The following is a 21,749-nucleotide window of genomic DNA, read 5'->3' as shown; positions in this document are numbered from 1 at the left end:
ATGATAGTATACCCATTTTGGATTGTCCATTGTTTTGAGTTATTATTTGTCTACAATTTGGACTGAATCCTGAATTCTTTCCTGGGCACAAGTCTCCAAATTAACATTTTCAAATTTTCTTCCATTTCTTCTAACTTAGAATCACTAAGAAAGTGATTCTAAGGTAACTTAGAATCACTAAGAATCACTAAGAAATTAAAACTGTGTTTTTCTTAAAGCCCTGAAAATGGAAGCTAAACAACTTAAATGAACTTCAGGAGAATGCACACCAACTTACAGCCTTCATGTCTGTTGCTGTATAGGCTACTCAGAAAGTTCACTTCAATACCTGATTCAAACTATAATCCAGAAAAATCTGTCAGATTGTCACTGCAATCTGAAGATACTTCAGAGGCGCTAAAAAAACTAGTCTATAGACTACTCCAGACATTAACCTTTGTTTTTCTTACGATTCCACAGAAATGCCTCTTTTTAAAAATCTGTTTGCCTACATCATATACAGAGGCCTCACCCATCTGCAATGCCACCACCTGGACTGGGACACAGCTGTTCAACTGAACTAATCTATTCTCAGGAGTAAGAGACTGATTCAAGAAGATATGAGATGATATACTTAAATTTTCTCTTTTTTGCTTATCTCAAGTTGTTTTCTCATTCCTTTGTCCATCTCTAACAACCTCTAACCCAAATCTCTCCAAAGCTATCAGCTTGGTTGTCATATGTGAAACTCTTTAAAGTTTCAAAGTGGGAACTGAAGGAAATCAAAATATTTTACTCCAAAATACATTTCTTTGACATATTTTGAGATGACTGTCAGAAAGCCAGCAAACAGAAGTGGCCTGCAAAGCTGTCTTTTGTGAGGAAAATTTGCAACTGTAGAGAATCTACATTGATGCCAGCAGGCCTTCTCTTGCTGGGATCTCGGAAAGATTAACTGAGAGTCGGACACCTTAAAGATCTGAAAGAAGCATTTACTCTCTGTTTTCTCTGAGGGCTGCTGTATGTGAGGTTTCATCTACCTAAAAAGACTACCTTTGCTAGCTAAGGCTTCCTCTTTTCTCCCTCCCATAACCTGCCTTGCCACTATGACCTGATTTATCACCATTACTTGTTTTTGGCTATGCTCTGAGCCTCCATTCTTTCTGTAACCTCAAGATATTAACAGTATATAAGCTTCTGGACTCCACTGGGGGGTTAGGAATCACTGTGTGATGCTCCCTGTGTACAGATTAATAAAATGTATGCCCTTTCTCTTATTTGTTCATTTACTTATTACTAGAGATGGATCACACTCCGTTGCTCACGCTGCAGTGCAGTGGCACAATCGACTCACTGCAGCCTTAATCCTCCAACCTTGAACGATCTAATTGTTTTTTTTTTTCTGTAGAGACAGGGTCTCACGATGTGGTCCAGGCTGGTCCCAAACTCCTGGGCTCAAGTGATCCTCCTGCCTCAGCCTCCCAAAGTGGTGGAAATAAGGGCATGAGTCAACAGGTCTAATTCCTCTTTTTTTTTTTTTTTTTAATTAATCTGCCTTTTGTGAGTTGATTTTTTAGCCAGCCTTCAGAGGAAGAAGGGGAAGGCCCCTATATATGCTTATTAGAAAGCTAGGTGATTCTTAATGAGACCATTGGGAAACGTTTATTTAGTATCTAGACTACGTGCTGAAAAATAGTTGTGTAATAATGGAGCAAAGTGATCCTGAAACTCTCTCCACAAATTTCTGACATATTTCTGAAATAGGAAGTCTGAAGATACAATTCCTGACTACTGATTAAAATAAAATTAGAAATAATAATGTATCTGAGGTTGTTCAATACGATGAAAGACACTGGGTAGAGTTTCAATACTGTTAAAGACAAAACAGTCTTTACATATGTTTTAATCTTCTGTATTATACAAGGACCAGAGAAAGTAATGGAGAAAAATAAAATACCTTCAAACTAAAAAAAAAAAAATCCCATTATTAACCTCTGCTTAAAAAGTTAAATGTGTAATTATAGGCTCACTAGGAAAACATAACCAATGTAGTTATAAAAAAAATTGCATGGTTATTTTGTGGGTGCCAGCAATGAGGTTTTAAGGATTATCTCACAAGGGGTTTAGAAGTAGCAATTGTGAAGTATTTTAGGTTGCATAAAACAGGCTTGTTTCATGTTAACTACCCAGCAATTGCAATGGGCCTAATTTACACAACAATTTCTTAGAAGTTACTCTTTTGAAATGCACTGTGTGATTAACTGACTTGGCTTCAGAAATGGAATGTTGTTTCTACATTTTTGTTCACTTCAACCTAATGCCCCCTAGAGCACAGATCCAATTAAGAATTAAGGCAGGGAGGCAGGCAGATATTAAGCACAGTGTTTCTGTATTACACAGCACTTTTGTGTAGGATTGAACACCACCTACTGTCTGCAGGCACTAGATTTATTCAGTGTATCCCCTGACACTGTGAATATGGGTGACGGAAACCCATGAATATGAGTTAAAGCAAATATCTTAGCAAAGAACTACAACCAGATAAATTTACCTTACAGTAAAATTTTGGTGCTTTTAAAATAAAAGCCTATCTACAGCTAAAACTTAATTTTCACATAGAAATACAAAGGATAATAATCTGTTCTATTATATTATTTATATCTGCAGTAAGAATAGAATTTTCCTCTGAAATTAATGTGTTCAACCAAATTGCCATCAGGGAAGCAATTCTTATGTTTCAACAGCATTTACATTTCCCATCTTGTTCAGAAGTCATGCACTTTGTTAGTAGAGGCAAGATCTGTATAGAGTCATATACCAAAATTCATGTTATTGATGAAAAAGAGTCAAACTCTGTAAAATATTTGAAGGAATATATTTTGGGCCAAGTATGAGTGACCAAGGTCTAAGGCACAGTCTCAAGAGGTCCTGAAAACATGGGCCCAAGGTGGCTGGGTTACAACTTGAGTGTATACAGAAGTTACAGGCAGACATCAATCAATATATGTAAGGTACACATACATTGGTTCAGGCTGAAAAGGCACGACAACTTGAAGTGGGGGTTTCCAGGTCTTGGTAGATTCAAATATTTTCTGATTGGCAATTGGTTGAAGGAGTTAAATTATTATCTAAAGACATGGAATCAGTAGAAAAGAGCATCTGAGTTAAGATAAGGGGCCCTGGGGACCAAGGTTCTTATTATGTAGATGAAGCCTCCAAGTAGCAGGTTTCAGAGAGAATAGATGTTAAATGTCTCTTATCAGACCTAAAAAGGTGCCAGACTCTTAGTTAATCTCTCCTGGATTAAAAGGAAACCTGGAAAGGGAAAGGGATTCTCTACAGAATGCAGATTTTCTTCATAAGAGAAAGCTTTGTAAGGGCATTTCAAAATACGTCCAAGAAATATATTTTGGAGTAAAATTTTGACCAAGCCCTGCTATCTGTCATGTGATGCTACACTAGAGTCAGGTTGGAATTTGGTATCTTATTGCAACAAAGAGTTTTTTCAGTCTTAAGATCTCTTTTTTAATGTTAATGCTGGTCAGTTGTGCCTGAATTCCAAAAGGAAGAGAGTATAATGAGGCATGTCCGACTCCTCCTTCCCATCACAGCCTAAATTAGATTTTCAGGTTTACTTTGGAATCTCCTTGGCTGAGAGGAAGGATCAATTCAGTTCGCTGGGGAGCTTGGAATTTTACTTTTCATTTTACAATGTGAACACAGGATTTATATTTTGAGAAGTTAGGATTCCTTACCATTAAGACTGCTTCTTCTAAGATAAGAGCCAGGAGGCCAGGCGCGGTGGCTCAAGCCTGTAATCCCAGCACTTTGGGAGGCCGAGGAGGGCGGATCACGAGGTCAGTAAATCCAGACCATCCTGGCTAACATGGTGAAACCCCATCTCTACTAAAAATACAAAAAAAAATTAGCCACGCGTGGTGGTGGGTGCCTGTAGTCCCAGCTACTTGGGAGGCTGAGACAGGAGAATGGCGTGAACCCAGGAGGCAGAGTTTACAGTGAGCTGAGATCACACCACTGCACTCCAGCCTGGGCGACAGAGCGAGACTCCATCTCAAAAAAAAAAAAAAAGATAATAGCCAGTAACAGGATCTCCTTAGAACCACATGTTCAAATATTATTCAAGCTTTGCTTCACAAATAAATGTCCAAGTCATTCCTCCAGCCCCATTCCACCTGCTCTCATCCAGCTTCCCTCCCGCTTCTACCCTCTCCGAGTAAATTTCTAGTCTGCTGACTTAGCTGAACATCACGTAAGCCCATCTCTCTGGGCTGCAAGTTCATCAAGAAAGAAAGAGTTAAGCCTAACTCTAAATTCTTCATAGAGCATAGATAAGGCCTCCAATATTGTTACAAGGGCAGAATCCTAGTAGATGAGAAAACATGGAACCAAGAAGTGCACAGGCTCACCTAAAATCCTACCTCTATCCTGACAATCTGACCTTTGGAAAGTTACTGAGTGTCTCTGAGCCAGTTATATATTTACATAGGAGGATACATGAAAAGTAAGGAGGATTATTACAGAGGATTTATTAAATCCCCTCTGGTAAAAAAATGCTAATGCTGTAATGTGGAAAGAGCAGCAGTTGAACCAAGGACAGTGGACTCAGATCTCCTGGGTTTAAATCTCAGTTAGATCACTTCCTAGCAATATGACTGTGGGTCTCTGATTTCTTATCTCTAGCATGGTGATATACCTCACAGCATTGTTATAAAAATTAAATGAGTCAGTATTATCAATAAGTGCTTACAATAACAGCTGACACATATAAAGTGCTCAATATATGTTTGTTATTGTCATTGTCATTCTAAAAATTTCCAGTGACATATAGGGGTAAGCAGCCACCTGACATGCCGCCTCTATTTCCCAGTAGAAAACATTTTACAAAGTAGCAAGCTCTTCTGCTTTTTCAACTTTTCTTCTTTTCAGTCCTGGAAATATTCCTTTATAACTGCAAAGTGTGGTGGAACATGAATCCCAATGATAGTCCAAAGTGATCATCTACAAATCCCTTTTTAAAAGCATCAAAATAATAATAATAGTAATAATCAAAAAATTATAACATTATTGTTTTGTTTCCAGTCCCTTTTGTAGAATTTATTTCCTCATCTTTGAACAGACTGAACTTTGCTGTGATCATATGTTTGGCCAAAAGAAATATAAAAAGATTGTAGAACTAAAGGGAAAATAGTTGAATTCTTCCAATAACCGGAGGTAAGTGGAGCCTTTCAGTAGAAGTTGGATAATAAAATTTGTAATTTAATGAAATGTACTTTTCAATCAGCTATTTACATTTGTTTAAGAAGGCAATGTTGTGTAGCAGTATTGCTGAAATGTTATAGAATGCATTATTTTGCCCTTGTCCACGACTGAAGAGGGGAAGATATAAGAAAACTGAAAAATTATAACCTGCAAATAATCAATATTTAAGAAGGTGTAAAATAGTAAAAATATTTAATGTGAAAAACATCTACCTAATACAAGGACAATAAAGCAAGAAACAATCCATCTCCACGGCTTCTCCCTCACTCTCACCTCAGAACACACACACACAGATATATTCAGATAGCAGCTTCTTTTATCATGCACATAGGAATAAAATATTTTCCATTCCTTCCCTAGCTCCATGTAAACTCACAAAACGCTGCTCTCTAGGGTTTTCCAACTTGTGAAACAAAGCATCCGTCCCAGAGTTTATTTGTTTGTTTGTTCTGAGACAAGGTCTTGCTTTGTCACCCAGGCTGGAGTGCAGCAGTGTGATCTCAGTTCAGTGCAACCTCCGCCACCTGGGCTCAAGCCATTCTCGCACCTCAGCCTCCTGAATAGCTGGGATTACAGGTGCATCCCACCATATTTTTTTGTGGCTTTTTTTTTTTTTTTTTTTTTTTTTTTTGGTAGAGACAGGGTTTTTACCATGTTGCTCAGGTTAGTCTTGAACTTCTGGCCTTAAACAGTCCACCTGCCTTGGCCTCCCAAAGTGCTGAGATTACAGGCATGAGCCACCATAACTGGCAGTCTCAGAGTTTATGAAACCATTAAACTATAGATGGCTTAAAGCATACTGGAAATGTAAATGTTCTCATAAAATACGATTAAACATGACCCAAAAAAACCATATGGCATAACAGCAACAAAACAGAGTAGACAGCTGTATACAGGGACCTGGGCCTGGAATCCTTACTATGTCTCCACAGCTTGGAGACTGGTGCTCAGCATCATCAATGTGAACGATCTGACTGACACCTAAGCTAGGAGGGAAAACAAAAGCAACTTTGAAAATGTAAAATAGTTTCAGACTGATTTTCATAAGAAAGCTGGGAAGCTCAGTGTGTTTAATCGTTCTTACTTAGCAAATAATTTATCTTTCGTATTCTTATAAAGTGGCTTTCTTCTGTGTTATCAATAAAAACTAACACTGACCTTCCTCTTGGAAGGTTAAACTTCTAGTTTGTGTTTGAAACACTAGAGTGCCTTTTCTCAGAAGAAATGCTACATATACGTGCCGCAAGCAATGAAGAAGAATACACCATCTCTCCGACCCTTCATCAGTCAGAGGATCTTGGCAACAGCAATGCTACTTGTATACGATCTCTGCATGAAAAACTGTTTTCAAAGGTAACCTTGCCAAGGGCTATGTTCTGTCTTGGCAAAAGGAACCAAACTTTACTTTTCCACCAATCAGTTTGCTCTGCATGAGAAACAGGTGTTAAGGTATGAAACAGGGCTTGGAGCAGTAGCAAAATAAAACTCACCCAAAATAAGTTTCATCTGGAAAAAAACACAACTCAGAGATAATAAGCCTGCAGGGCCAACATGTTTCTGCAAAATGCAAATCATGAAAACTGGTTAAGGGATTAAATGCTCTTTTGCAAAAATGACCATGGAGATTATAATCATTAATTAAATTCATGTAAATAATTTTCTGAAAGAACTCTCCTTTTTTATCTCATAGGTTTCAAGCAGTCTAATGGTAAAAAGGTTTAGTCTCAGAAGAGATTCTCTAATTAGAACCAGAAATCTGGTATAATTAATAAGTGTCAGCCTGCAATCTCAACCACTTAATAAAGGCAGAGAAATCAAATGCTGATGTTTTGTAAAAAAACCTAATAAAATCTCCAAGAAAATGAAATTTTTATAGGGTCTACTTCCCATCAATACAATAGGTGTCCCAGATGGGACAAGAAATTTCTTAAAGTAGATAAATATTTTAACACAATTCCTATATGCCAGTTTTAGTCGTTTTTCTTTTCTCTTTGGAGCTGCAACTCGACCCAAAAGAAAGCTTTTGGCGATTTAATTTGGGTTTACATTTTTGAATTATCTAAGCTCCTTGATTCTTTCACTTTTTTTCTTCATTATCTTCACCCAGAGGTGAACCAGAGCAAAAAAGACAAGACGAAAGTCAAACATATCAATTTCAAATTTTGATTACATAGTCTTGCATAGTTCCTCCTTCCCTTCACTAGATATCCAACTCTATGACAGCTTTAGTGTTTATAAGTTTAATTTTACCCACAAGTAACAGTTTGAAGAACAAAGATAATTGGTTTTTAGTAACTAAGTTTTTGGTTTGTAGCTTGGTCTAGAGTTCTGCCCACACAGGTAAGGTAAACTGATTATCATCTGACAACAACACAGTCAGAGGCATTTTCCAAAAATCCATTTCACATTGTTTGTTGGTGGCCTCCCCTCCCTATGCAACAGCCCCTGACTTCTACTGGGAAACCAAGGGATTCCAGGAAAAGTTGACTCCACTGGTGGCTTCAAGAATAGATGGCTGAGCCTACGCTAAGCTAATTATTGCCTTCTTTACCTCTGCCACTATTCCAATCCCATGTGGTCCAGGTTGAGCTTATCTCCGGACTGTGCCTGAACACTGTGTACTGCTGGGGCTCAGAACATGACACCCCAGTGTATGGTACCTTGGCATACTGAATACCTTGAAAAACAGAACACTGGGGCTGGTGTGGTGGCTCATGCCTGTAATCCTAGCACACTGGGAGGCAGAGACAGGCAGATGGTTTGAGTCCAGGAACTTGAGACCATCTGGGCAACATGGCAAAACCCTGTCTCAACAAAAAATACCAAAAAAAAAAAAAAAAAAAAAAATTAGCTGGGCGTAGTGGCATGTGCTGTAGTCCCAGCTACTTGGGAGGCTGAGATAGAAGGATCACTTGAGACTGGGAGGCAATGGCTGCAGTGATCTGAGATTATGTCACTGCACTCCAGCCTGGGTGACACAGTGAGACCCTGTCTCAGTAATAATAATAATAATAATAATAATAATAATAATAATTAAAGAACACTGGAAAAGCCTTAGAGCCAATGGTCTTTCTGACTTTCTTCTCCCTTCTCATATCCCTGCCCCTTTTTTTTCTGCCCCTACCAAAGTCATTCATAGAAATCAGAATTTCTTTCCACCATGGAAGATCATAGAAACTGGAATTCCTCAATCGCAGACTGAGACATAAAAACCTAGAAAGGTCACACTCTCCTTTCTCCCTTGAAGATCCTCATTCCAGAAAAGTCCTGCCCCACAATCGGAAGGAAGAAATGGCACACAAAGAGGCCAGGAAAAATCTAGACAGACGGGCCTTGGTGGGTCCACCCACCCTCCCATGTATTACCATTAGATCACAGCCTTTTGTCCAATCACATTTCTACATAGCTGTCTATTCTTCATCAGACCTAAGCATAAAAATAGACAGTTGCCCCTGGGTCTATGGGTCTTGATTTCTGAAGGCTCCATGTCACATAAAACACTGATTAAATAAATTTGTTTTTTCTCTTGTTAACCTGACTTTTTTTTATAGGAATGTTGGCTGTGACTGTTTGTTTTTGTTTTTTGAGATGGAGTTTCACTCTGTGCCCAGGCTGGAGTGCAGTGGCACAATCTTGGCTCACTGCGACCTCTGCCTCCTGGGTTCAAGTGATTCTCCTGCCTTAGCCTTCCAAGAAGCTGTGATTACAGGTGCATGTGCCACCACACCTGGCTCATTTTTGTATTTTTAGTAGAGTAGGGGTTTTACCATGTTTGCCAGGCTGGTCTCGAGCCCCTGACCTCAAGTGATTCACCTGCCTCAGCCTCCCAAAGTGCTGGAATTACAGGTGTGAGCCACTGTCCCCGGTCAGCGGTGACTCTTATAATGTGTGAGGAAAGGAATCACACCCTTTCACCACTACTGTGGCATACCACCAGATGGTCTTTCCTTTCCAGACTGGCTGGTATGCAGCTGTGGGGCCTCAGTCACCTTGCTACCACCAGAGAGGCCAGCCTGCAGCAAGAGCAAACTGAATAGGGCATACACTTTCCATACACTGTCCACGCACTGAATAGGACAAGGTCTAGAACACTCTGGCAAATGGAGCTGGAGCTGATGGATTAAGGAAATTCTGAAGCCTACCCAACCTCTGGGCCTCTGTTTACATGAACCTATCAAGGCCTTGACTGGGTAAGTGCGAGTTGTTGCTTTTGTTATTTGTAACATAAAAGATTCAAACCAATTTAAATGTATACAAGGTATTCAACTCAATTACTTGGAAGATTACAGTATACTGCGGTAGACACAGCTGCACTGCTCAGATCCCTCTTCAAGTACGGACTTGCAGCCAACTACAGGGTGGGGCAGCAGTCAGCCTATTCCAAGCAGCAGCCTGCAACAGCCACTGAGTGAGGTGGGGCATAAACGTCCATCCATGTCAACCCAAAGCAGGACACTCCAACAGGGAATACTTGCTTGAGAGCTCCTGTTGGGCTGGCCAACACATCTTTGTGACTGCATCAAAGTTCGAATTTTACCTCTGTTCAATCCTCCTTCCTTCATACTTTCTTTTATGGAGGTTGATGCCTAGTAAACATCTTATTCCCCAGTCTCGATCTCAGTGTTTGCTTCCAAAGAATCCAACACAAACAAAACATCTCTGTCCTTTTCACAGTATAACACACTTTCACATTATAAAACATAACAAAGCAGAACAAAATCAATTAAATACATATGAGAAACCACATGTAAACAAACAAAATGCCTCATCTCTCCCCTTTTCAACCTTCCTTTGATAACACTATAGCCACATATAGAACAAATGTTGGTGAGGCAGAAAGGCATGATTTAATAAATTGACGTAATACAAGTAAGTCTGCCGGAAAGCTGCTTATAATCGAAAAGGCCTTTCAGCAGCGTATTTCTTATGAGTCACCAGTTTTGCTTTTTTTAAAAAACAAACATTGTAACTGTTGGAACAAGAACCTTTTTCTCATTATTGCCTGTTTTTATTAAAGGGGATTTGATGTATAATCTGGGTAAGATTTAAGTATTTAGGTGATGGGAAATAGATGTTTTCAATCAAAATTTGCTGTGAAGCAAATTTCTTTTAAGTGAATCCATTTTTAATTAACTGCCATTATAAACTTGGAGATCAATTGAACAATAAAAGGATCACATCTGGGATTGTAGGTTTTCTTTACAACTAATATATTTAAAGATATAAATAACTTTGGTAATAATTTAGGCATTCTAGTCTCACTGCCTCATCGAAACATTTCTTGCTCTGGTCACCAAAGACATTCATTTCACAAAATCCATGGACATTCATCAATCTCTTTTTGTTGACTTTTCTAAAGCATTATTGTTCCCTTGACACTTCCCTTTCTTTGACTTCTACTACACTACACTTTTCTAGTTTTATTCCCATTTTTCTGCTTCTCCTCTGTATACTTTCCAGGCTCACGCCTGTAATCCCAGCACTCTGGGAGGCTTGAGTTGGGGGGATCACGAAGTGAGGAGATTGAGACCATCCTGGCTAACACAGTGAAACCCGGTCTCTACTAAAAATGCAAAAAATTAGCTGGGCATGGTGGCACGTGCCTGTAGTCCCAGCTACTCAGGAGGCTGAGGCAGGAGAATTGCTTGAACTTGGGAGGTGGAGGTTGCAGTGAGCCGATATCGTGCCACTGCACTCCAGCCTGGGTGACAGAGCCAGACTCCATCTTAAAAAAAACAAAAACAAAAACAAACAAACAAAAAACCTGTATATCTTGGTTCAAGGCCTCTCCTTCTCACTCTATTAGCAATCTCTGGTGTTCTCAGACATACTTATGGCTCTAAAGTAGCACTTACCAACAGATCACTAATACACAGATATGCATAATCCACTTATACACAGATAATTCACATAACATTTCAAATGGATGCCTCAAAGGCACCCCTAATTCCACCTGCCAAAGAATGAACTTTTGACAGCCCTCCTCCCAAATTGCCTGTCTCAGAGAATGGTGCTCCTATTCATCCTGTAAAGAAAAACCAAAACCAAATAGTTTTATGTAAAATCCCTCTTTCCTTCACTGTCTCTCCATATTCAAATCCATCAGGTTCTGTTGGCACAGCCTCCAAAATGTATTCTGAATTTATCTACTTTCCCTATCCCTATTGGTACTATCATAAAACAAAATGCTCTCATCTCTCACTTGGACTGCAATGACCTTCAAACTGGTCTAGCGGGCCAGTTAGAATTCATGCCCCTTGTTTAAAACATTTCACTGTTGCTGCTTTTGGGGTAAAGACCAAAAATCTTAATATGGCTACAAGGCCGGGCATCTCCTGGCTTTTGCCTCAATTTCCATCCACGCAAAACTCCTCCTTTTTCCTATACCTGGCCACAGGAGCTGATTTTCACTCTTAATCCTACCATGGACCCTTAGCACCTATATTTCCTTCTAACCCAGATGCTTACCACTCTCCCATGCCCATCCTCAGAATAACCACTGCTTCTTCCTTAAATCTCTGCTTAATCTCTACCTCCTCAGAGAAGATTCTCACGGTCCTCTGATTCTGGACCTGCTTATTATATACTCATATCCTTGATGTCAATGACAGGCTTTCCTAGGAAAATGCTGTATTTGTTTTTGATTATTTGAGAAACCTCCTTCTTCCCCATAGACAGTAAGCTCCTAAAAGGGCTGGGACCCATAGCTTTTCTCCCCTTGTTTAGTTTTTGTTTTGTTCACCATTACAACTGAGGTTCCTGAGAAACTGCCTCATACACAATAGGCACTCAAGAGATATTTGTTAAAAGAGTGACCAAACAAAGAGTTAGTAAATATAAGTAAAATGCTTTTATTGTTGTTGTTTTGTACTGAGACAGGGTCTCACTTTGTCACCCAGGCTGGGGTACAGTGGCGCAAACACGGCTTACTGTAGCTTCGATGTCCCGGGCTCGAGCGATCTTCCCATCTCAGCCTTCCAAGGAGCTGGGACTGCAGGTGCGTGCCACTATATCCAGCTAATTTTAATTTTTTTGTAGAGATGGGGTTTAGCCATGTTGGCCAAAGCTGGTCTCAAACTCCCAAGCTCAAGCAATCTACCCGCTTTGGCCTCCCAAAGTGCTGGGATTACAGGTGTGAGCCACCATGCCCAGCCAAAGTAGAATGTTTTAATAAGCTTAATCATAACATAAAGAAACTATTAGTAACATGTATCATCACTAAATAATCTGAGTAGATAAAATCTCCTGTTTTGACAAATTATAGACATCTTAAAAATGCTTCCCATGTATGAATTTGATTGCGGCATACCACATGAGAGCCATTCACTCTCAGTCTTCTACATTTTCTCCCTTGTATTTCCCCTTCATTGTGTGGACCTTCCTTAGCCTACCCAAATAACCTGAATCAAGACCACTCTTTCACAATGCCTTCCCTGGTTTCAGCATTTAATGGTCCCCCTCTTTTTCCACCATAATATTTCTTATGCAAGGGATTGGTAAACTTTTTCTGTAAAGGGCTTGATAGTAAGTAATTTAGGTTTTGCAGGCTATATGTTCTCTATCACAACTACTGTGCTCAGCCACTGTAGCAGAAAAGCATTCGTAGACAATATGTAAGTGAATGAACATGGCTGTGTTCCAATAAAATTTAATTTATAGGTAATTAACTAGAATTCCATATAATTTTCACATCATGATAAATTCTCTTTTAAAAAAATTTATTTCAACCTTTGAAAATATAAAAGTCAGTTTTAGCATGCGGGCCATACAAAAACAGGTGTTGGCCAGATTTGGCCAATGGACTACATGGTTTGTTGACCTCCTATCTCACAAGCCTTACCGGGGTTTCTCAGAGCACATACCTTGGAAAGTTAGTTTTACTTGAGGATATTTTAAGGGGTTTTCAAATGCTTGGTTGTATTTTATAGGTTAAACATGAATACAAAACACAGAGTCATTACCACCTCTTTTTTGTGTACTAAAATCACCAATTATTTAACTTGTGCCACTCAGTTTTGTTTGTTGTTGTTGTTATTGTTTCCTCTGTTGGGTGTGCATGGGGGTGCTGCTTAAAAGAAACTCTTCTTGACCTCTTATTTAACTGAAGACTATCGCAGTGTGACATTAGCAGAGCAAGCTGTTAAAACGACACAAAACCTTACAATGTACAACTACTTATCCATGTGAATCAAAATTCTTCTCTACAATATGCAGCCTGAACAATGTGCAGCCTGAACAAAATACAGAAACAAACTGAAAGCTGAGGCTGATACCGTATTGCCACAGCTATCCAAAGCACATAATATATAAGTAATACCAACAACAGTATTTAACATTTATTGAGTCCTTCCCACAGACCAATCCCTTTGCTACTTATTTAAACGGCCTCATTTCTTGAATAATTTCTTGAGTAAATGTTATATACATTTGAACTTGTATGACAAAATTACAGTAATAAAAGATCACATTTCTCTGTTTTCTATGTTGGTGTTGTGCATGCACTTTGATTTGGAAAAGGAGGTCTGCTTTTACTTTTTCCTTTAATACACCACCCATTTGGGCACTTCATTGCATGTTTCTTATTATTATTTCTTTATTGCATATTTATTATTATTATTTGCTTCTCTGCTGTTTGTTTTATATGAACCTTGCTTTTTCTCTAAGTAGGTTGTTAAATAATGTTTCTTGAGAACGGGAATCAGGCCTTATACTTTCCCCCTACTTCTTATACACAAAACACATACCCTCTACACTCCACTAAAACAAGGTTTAGCACAGCAGGACCCTAGGGAATGAACTGCTGCTTACAGAAGGGAATTTTTCACTTAATTTGTGAATTCCTTAAATCTGCATTTTGCTTAAATGAATTTCACTGAAATTGAGGTACATGTAAGAATTCTTGTAAATTTTTAATATGCTCTAATCTTTACATTATGTTATAGATGAGAATAATAGATGGATAGCAAAATAAAATATTTATTTTAGTAACAGTAAAATAATCTATAACAACATGTTTTCTTTGTTAACTTATGTGTCATACACCTTTGCCTGGTAAACACAATATCCTTCCTCTGTATATTTTCTGGCATTAGCTTTGGCACTGTCCTGTAATCTGCCAGGCTGAGGAAAATATTACTTTACATACTAAAACTTACTGGAATGCACCACCAAAAATTAACTAGTGTGATAGTTGTAATTAAAGATCAGAGAAGCTCTTCAAAGCCTCCTCCTAGTATGTTGGACCAGTGAAGGTCTGGGCTTTTTCAAATGACACTTAGCAATCCAGAGAAAGGTGGATACAATGAGAGTAGATAACACTTGGCCTTCAGAAAGGAAAAAGTGAAAGTGAGGCTGGAGCTGAATGGGTCTTTTCTTTTTTCTTTTTTTATTTTTTTTTAAGACAGGGTCTCACTCCTGTTGTCTAGGCTGGAGTGCAATAGGCAACAGGGTGATCTCATCTCACTGCAACCTTCGCCTCCCTGGTTCAAGCGATTCTACTGCCTCAGCTTCCAAGTAGATGGGATTACAGGTGCCTGCCACCATGCCCAGCTAATTTTCGTATTTTTAGTAGAGACAGGGTTTCACCATGTTGGACAGGCTGGTCTTGAACTCCTGACCTCAGGTGATCACCCACCTCGGCCTCCCAAAGTGCTGGGATTACAGGCGTGAGCCACCGCGCCCGGTCCTTAGGTCTGGACTTTTTCAAATGACCCTTAACATTCCAGAGAAAGGTGGATACAATGAGAGTAGATAACACTTGGCCTTCAGAAATTAGAGAGTGAGGCTGGAGCTGAATGGGTCTCTTTATTTTTTTATTTTTTTTTTTTTTAGACAGGGTCTCACTCCTGTCGCACAGGCTGGAGTGCAGTGGCGTGATCATGGCTCACAGCCTCGACTTTCTGGGCTCAGATGATTGTCAGCCTCCCATGTAGTTGGGATCACAGGTACGTGCCACCACACCCAGCTAAATTTTGTAGTTTTAGTAGTCATGTTGTCCAGGCTGATCTTAAACTCCTGGGCTCAAGCAATCTGCCCACCTGTCTCCCAAACTGCTGGGATTACTGACGTTGAGCCACTGTGCCTGGCAAGTAGGTGTATCTTTATGTAAATATGGAACTTACAAAATTTGGAGTTGTTTTCTTTCTATTGCCAAGAATCATTTATAGGTCTCATTAAATGCTTTCCCCGAAATGAGAATACAAGCAGGCCTTTTCAATTACACACCTGAGGGATGAATGTTTCCCAAAGGGAACAGAATGAAAATAAAGCAGTAACTACTGAATTTGTGCATACTGTTAAGATGTATGACATATTTTGAGAATTTGGTTGCTTTTGTTTTGTTTTGAGGAAAGAAAGGACTATGAATGGAGAGAGTGACTACGGTATAATCTCTTCGATTCCCATATTATATAAACATATAATCAATGTGTGAAATAATTACACAGAAAATTGGCAATAGAGAGGGGGAATAAAACATTTCTAAACCATTCACTTAGACCAATAACAAAATTTATCAATTAATATTTTAACTTTATACATGCGCAGACCTCTTTTTTCACCACCCTATCCCTCTCCCCATACGTGCATCATGCATACTTCCAAGCACCCTTCCAGAGAGTAAATTAAAATTCAATGTTTATAATTCATTAACAAAACTGGTAATTAGTTTACTATTGAAAAATGCCGTTTTCTGTATTTTGTGTGCCATAACCAACTGTTATGATAATGTTCCCACTAAAAATTTTAATCTACTTAAAAAAAAAAAGAGTAGTTTAGTGCAGATGGTTATCTTCCCCTGGAATTACTGCCCCCTTGAGTTCTATAAGAAAACTCAGTCCTGCACCACCCCTCACTGCATTCTGTCAGTAAATTACCAATGAAAAACAAAACTTTATAAGGAACCAAAGTTGACTTTACTAATGTGGAGCATTAAAATGATTACTAAAGAAAATTTCCTTTGAATTTCTAATAAGAAACTCCTCTTGAAAAGTTGAAAAGGTAATTTACACTACTACTTATTCCCTAAGGGTCACCAATGAAAAAGTATTTTATTATACAGTGTTTACTGTCTTAGAAGAATTTCCTTTTCTACCTATTCAAGTTCACAATTCTACACTGACAGTTTTTAACATCTTTTGATTTAGTCATTTTATTGCATTTATATTGGCAAAGATTATACGCAGACCTCAGAATTAAGTGGGTGGATCTGTCTAAGGGTAAGTACAATAGAATAAGATTTAAAATCTTTAACTCAGTGGGGTGTCTATGTTTTATTCTAATGCTTAAATTTATTTCAAGATGTAATGTAAATGTATGATAATGTACAAAGAAACAGTGTGATTGTTAAAAATCAAAGTCATTAAATACTTAGAAAACCACAGATTCAGGATGTTGGAGCTTGAACACATGGCATGTACTATTAAAAGCCTTAATTTTAGACGTTTGTATTCACCTTTGTAGTTTCTTGATCACTTGATGTTCTAAAATAATAGCATAAAGTCTATGAACTAAAAAATCAAAATCTGTACCTCCACATAGTATGCTCTCTGAAGGCTACACAGTTAAAAAGCCTTGGGCTCTTAAACTTTAAATGGTTACTTTACTGGAACACAGGCACAAAACGCAATCTATAGGTCACAGTAACCTGTGCTCCTTTCAGTCATTGTTTTGTGCAAATTAAGCTCCTTTGCCCATTTAGTTAATCAAAAAGCAAAGGTAGAACATGAGGGAAAAGCTCTTCTGCACAAATTATGAAATCATCATTCTGATAAAAAAAGACAAAATTAATTATGTATCTCTGTATACCTTATATCCAGAAACTTGTTCAAACTCTGGTATACAAAGGAGGGATAACTATTAGGTGATCAGGTTTCCTTCATACAAATGCCAGCAGGACAAGTGTCGAACACTGGGTAACCATTTTGCATTATCCGGAGAAGAAATCCAGAAAACTTTTCCATATTCACATTCATTCTATCTCTCTCCAATATATTTAAAGAATAATGACACTATTTTTAAACTTCATTCTGCTCATTCACATGAACAACATTTACAACTTCCCCATTCATGTATAAAAACAGGTCTGTGGACAAATAACATAAAATTGCAAATGTGTTCCTACTATTTTATGAAAGAAAGGTCTTTTGTAATTGAAAATAGATTCCTTTCAAAATCTGCAAAGGACCCTCACAGTCTGCTCTAAAAATGTTATTGTCTAAACCATTTCTGGGACTAATTATTACATTATTTACTATGATTAGGAATCTCATGGAGGCTGAAGCAAAAATAAAAATGACTTTAAAAGCCTACATTTTGAAAGGTTATATCAAAATTGACAGGAACAAGGATGCAAAAATATAAATGAGTGACCTTCTATGAAAACTCAACTGTTTATCTTGGCAAGCCTATTTCTTATGCATTTTATCAGAGCATTTCAAAATTGGTAGGGAAGCAATCATCACACTGAGGAAAAAACTTGCTTCTCTGGCCAAATATGATAAGTGATATATTTAGCTCTTCTACTTTGTATATAAGTGAGTCCCTTTAAAAGCAAATAAGCAACTTATTCATTTAAAATCATAACATGTAATATATTTATTTGGGGGGGGCTCATGAACTTTTCTTCCTATTAATGGTAAGCATTTTCCATGTGTCCATCAGAATTCTACTTTTAAAGGTCCCAAATCAACTTTTATAAATACCATCAAATGGTTAAAAAAAAAAAGTGTTTACCTACAATATGAAAATAAAGAACTGAGAACAGATATCAGTGGGAACCTCAGATGCTTTCTCACTTAATATGTGGTATTTATTTAACCTTTACCACACTTAGGAAGAAAGAGAGGGTGTGCTATGTCCACTGTGTGGAGAAACTTAATCTAAATAAAATTTAAATACAGTATTTTAGTAAGCTATTAACAAAGAAATTGTTGAAGAAGTCTCTTCTAGTCCTAACCTCATATACTCTATAGGATAGATTACTTGAGTAGCTAATCAAATAAATTAACAAAATATTATCTAGCATCTGTTTTGATAATTTATTGACAATTTAGATAATTTTTTGATTCTTCAAAAAATCTTAACAATATTTGGTGTATTAGGAACATATAATGTGTTAGGAACCCATTATGTACAATTTAACAGTTTTAATATTAGATTAGAGCCAATAAATGGCAAATTTACTTACATTTTATTCATAATAAGAACTAAAATGATAAATAACATCATTCATAGAGCTTTCACCAGAACAAAATGACACAAATCTGATGGTTTGAAAAGAAGTAGGAAATTTTATGAAGAGAACTGTCTTCTCAGAAATAAGAAAAACTGATGAATCAATTTCCTAGACAGGTAAAATCAGTGCAAGACATGGACATACTCTCTATGTCAAAACACAACTTCTAAAAACATAGATAAATTTTTTTTTAAAGTTTAAAATTCTAAGGAGCTAAAACTGCTCCAAATCTGTTTAAACAGCATGATTACCATATCAATCTAGTTATCTTCCTAGATATAGATTCAGTGTTTTAAAACTGTTACACTTGTTTGCAATTCCATAAAGCTAAGGAGTCCAAAAAAACATGAATGATTACTGCAACACAAAATACTCTGATTTTGTTCATAAATGTTAGTTATCCTTTTCATATGTGCTGAAGTGGCAATTTATTTAGGCATGAAGAGTCCATACATGGAGCATTAGCAAAATGATTTTTCAGCTCAGTAATAAGCCATTAATTCGTTATCAATAACACTGATCCTGTGCAAATAGAAAATACAGTGTTTTTCAGACATAAGCAGACCAGCTCTTAATTTAGGCAGTTAACCACATAGGACGATCTTAGTGTTACAAGGCCCATTTTCTCCAGAATGTTTTTGGTGGCAGTTCAAAATCAATACCAAATGTATGGGAGATGCCCCAAAAGACCACTGGAAAATGTGCTTATGTTACCCTGGAGTGAGACAACATGATTGACAAGCAAGGGGAAGTGTGATGGGACACAGAGAAGGAGAACATAGTCAAGCTTTCTTGCACTCATTGGCTTGGCTTGGGATAAATCAAATTATCCAGAAGTAAACTCCAGAAGAACAAGAATTTGGCATTAAGCAGACAAAAACAACAAGATCAATTTTTCTTATTTGTGGGGTGTGGGATGCATGCAACAAATGTGCCTGGATGGCCAGTGAGTATGGAAGGAAAAGGATCAAGAAATGAGCTGTCTGAGCAATGGGAGGACAGTGTGAAGCCCTGGGTTAAGGAAGGCAGGCCTCACAAGAATGGATGAAAGGCAAGAGAAGTATATCAAACATAAGCATCCGGCTTTGGGCTTTGCACTGGAAGTTAAAAGGCCCCTATGGTGTGTTGATGAGTGAAAGAGTGGTACAGATTTAAAGGCACATGCAGGAGACATTTAGCTAGTTTACTGATGGGCCTAGTAGAACTAAGGTGATACATATATTTATACGGTTTGGCTCTGTGTTCCCACCCAAATCTCATCTCAAATTGTAATCCCAAGGTGTCAAGGGAGGGGCCTGGTGGGAGGTGACTGGATCATGGGGGCAGTTGGTCTCATGCTGTTTTCATGACAGCGAGTGGGTTCTCAGGAGATCTGGTTTTATAAATGGCAGTTTCACTTGTGTGTTCACACTCTATCTCTCCTGTCGCCTTATGAAGAACGTGCCTGCTTGTTGTGGGAAGTCAGGGACCCCGAACGGAGGGACTGGCTGAAGCCACGGCAGAAGAACATAAATTGTGAAGGTTTCATGAACATTTATTAGTTCCCCAAATTAATACTTTTATAATTTCTTACAACTGTCTTTACTGCAATCTCTGAACATAAATTGTGAAGATTTCATGGACACTTATCACTTTCCCAATCAATAACCTTGTGATTTCCTATGCCTGTCTTTTTACTTTAATCTCTTAATCCCATCATTTTCTTCATAAGCTGAGGAGGATATATGTCACCTCAGGACCCTGTGATGATTGCGTTAACTGCACAAATTGTTTGTAGAGCATGTGTGTTTGACCAATATGAAATCTGGGCATCTTGAAAAAGAACAGGATAACAGTGATGTTCAGGGAACAAGGGAGGTAACCTTGAACTGGCTGCCGGTGAGCCGGACGGAACAGAGCCATATTTCTCTTCTTTCAAAAGCAAATAGGAGAATTATTGCTGAATTCTTTTTCTCAGCAAGGAACATCCCTGAGAAAGAGAATGTGCCCTGAGGGTAGGTCTATGAATGACCCCCTTGGAGGCATCCGTTTTTTATGGTCAAAGCCTAAGGGATGAAATAAGCCCCGGTCTCCTGTAGCGCTCCCAGGCTTATTAGGACGAGGAAATTCCTGCCTCATAAATTTTGGTCAGACAGGTTGTCTGCTCTCAAACACTGTCTCCTGATAAGATGTTATCAATGACAATGGGCGCCCGAAACTTCATTAGCAATTTTAATTTTGCCCCATCCTGTGGTCCTGTGATCTCACCCTGCCTCCATTTGCTTTGTGATATTTTATTACCTTGTGAAGTATGTGATCTCTGTGACCCATACCCTATTTGTGCACTCCCTCCCCTTTTGAAAATCACTAATAAAAACTTGCTGGTTTTACGGCTCGGGGAACATCACGGATCCTGCCGACACGTGACGTCTCCCCCGGACACCCAGCTTTAAATTTCCCTCTCTTGTACTCTTTCCCTTTATTTCTCAAACCAGCTGAGATGCCTAATAAATAGAAAAGAACCCACGTTAACCATCGGGAGCAGGTTGTCCCGATACCTGCTTCACCTTCCACCATGATTATAAGTTTCCTGAGACCTCCCCAGCTGTGTGGAACTGTGAGTCAAACCTCCTTTCTTTATAAATTAACCAGTCTCAGGTAGTATCTTTATGGCATTGTGAAAATGGACTAATACATATATATTATTTGGACAAAAGCCTGACTCTACGAAAGTTGGACATAGCTCTAACATTCTAGTTTTTAACAAGAGAACTAAGCAATTCATTTTTGCATGACTGACTCTTTGTTGATATTCTGATCTCAACTTAAAGATTATATCTTCAGAGGTGTCTTTCCTGACCACCTAGTGTCTCTCTTTCCATAACATCATGCTACCATAATTCTCTGAATAACATTTTATACTAACAAGTTTCTTATTTATCTATCCACAACCCCTATAATGTAAGCTCCATGATAGCAGAAAACTTGTCTATTTTTCACCACTAGATCTCCCAGAAGAAGCTCATAGTACACACTTCTCAAATGAATAATGAATGAACAAATGGACAAGTGTATGGTCACATGGATGGAAACATAGTGACTTCAGTAAAACTTCAATAAATATCTGATGATCATATTCTGAAATAAACAGAAATCTAATCTGGGCCATCACATACTGCAAAGATGATTTTCCTGTCTATCTGCAACAGTCTATGAATCAGAGGGTAGTTTTTTTCTTAATAAAGGTTTTGATTTTTTTTTTTTTTTTTTTTTTTTT

General features: G+C 38.1%; 1 protein-coding gene across 1 annotated transcript in view; it reads right to left on the bottom strand.

The window, feature by feature from the left end:
- Positions 1-21,749, bottom strand: part of FBXL17 (F-box and leucine rich repeat protein 17) — a 562,873-nt gene that overhangs the window by 225,881 nt on the left and 315,243 nt on the right.

Source organism: Rhinopithecus bieti, unplaced genomic scaffold (genome assembly GCF_001698545.2).
Source record: "Rhinopithecus bieti isolate Rb0 unplaced genomic scaffold, ASM169854v2 scaffold_39883, whole genome shotgun sequence".
Taxonomy (NCBI): Eukaryota; Metazoa; Chordata; class Mammalia; order Primates; family Cercopithecidae; genus Rhinopithecus; species Rhinopithecus bieti.
Note: the sequence above shows the minus strand (reverse complement) of the source record. Positions and strands in the feature narration are given on the sequence as shown.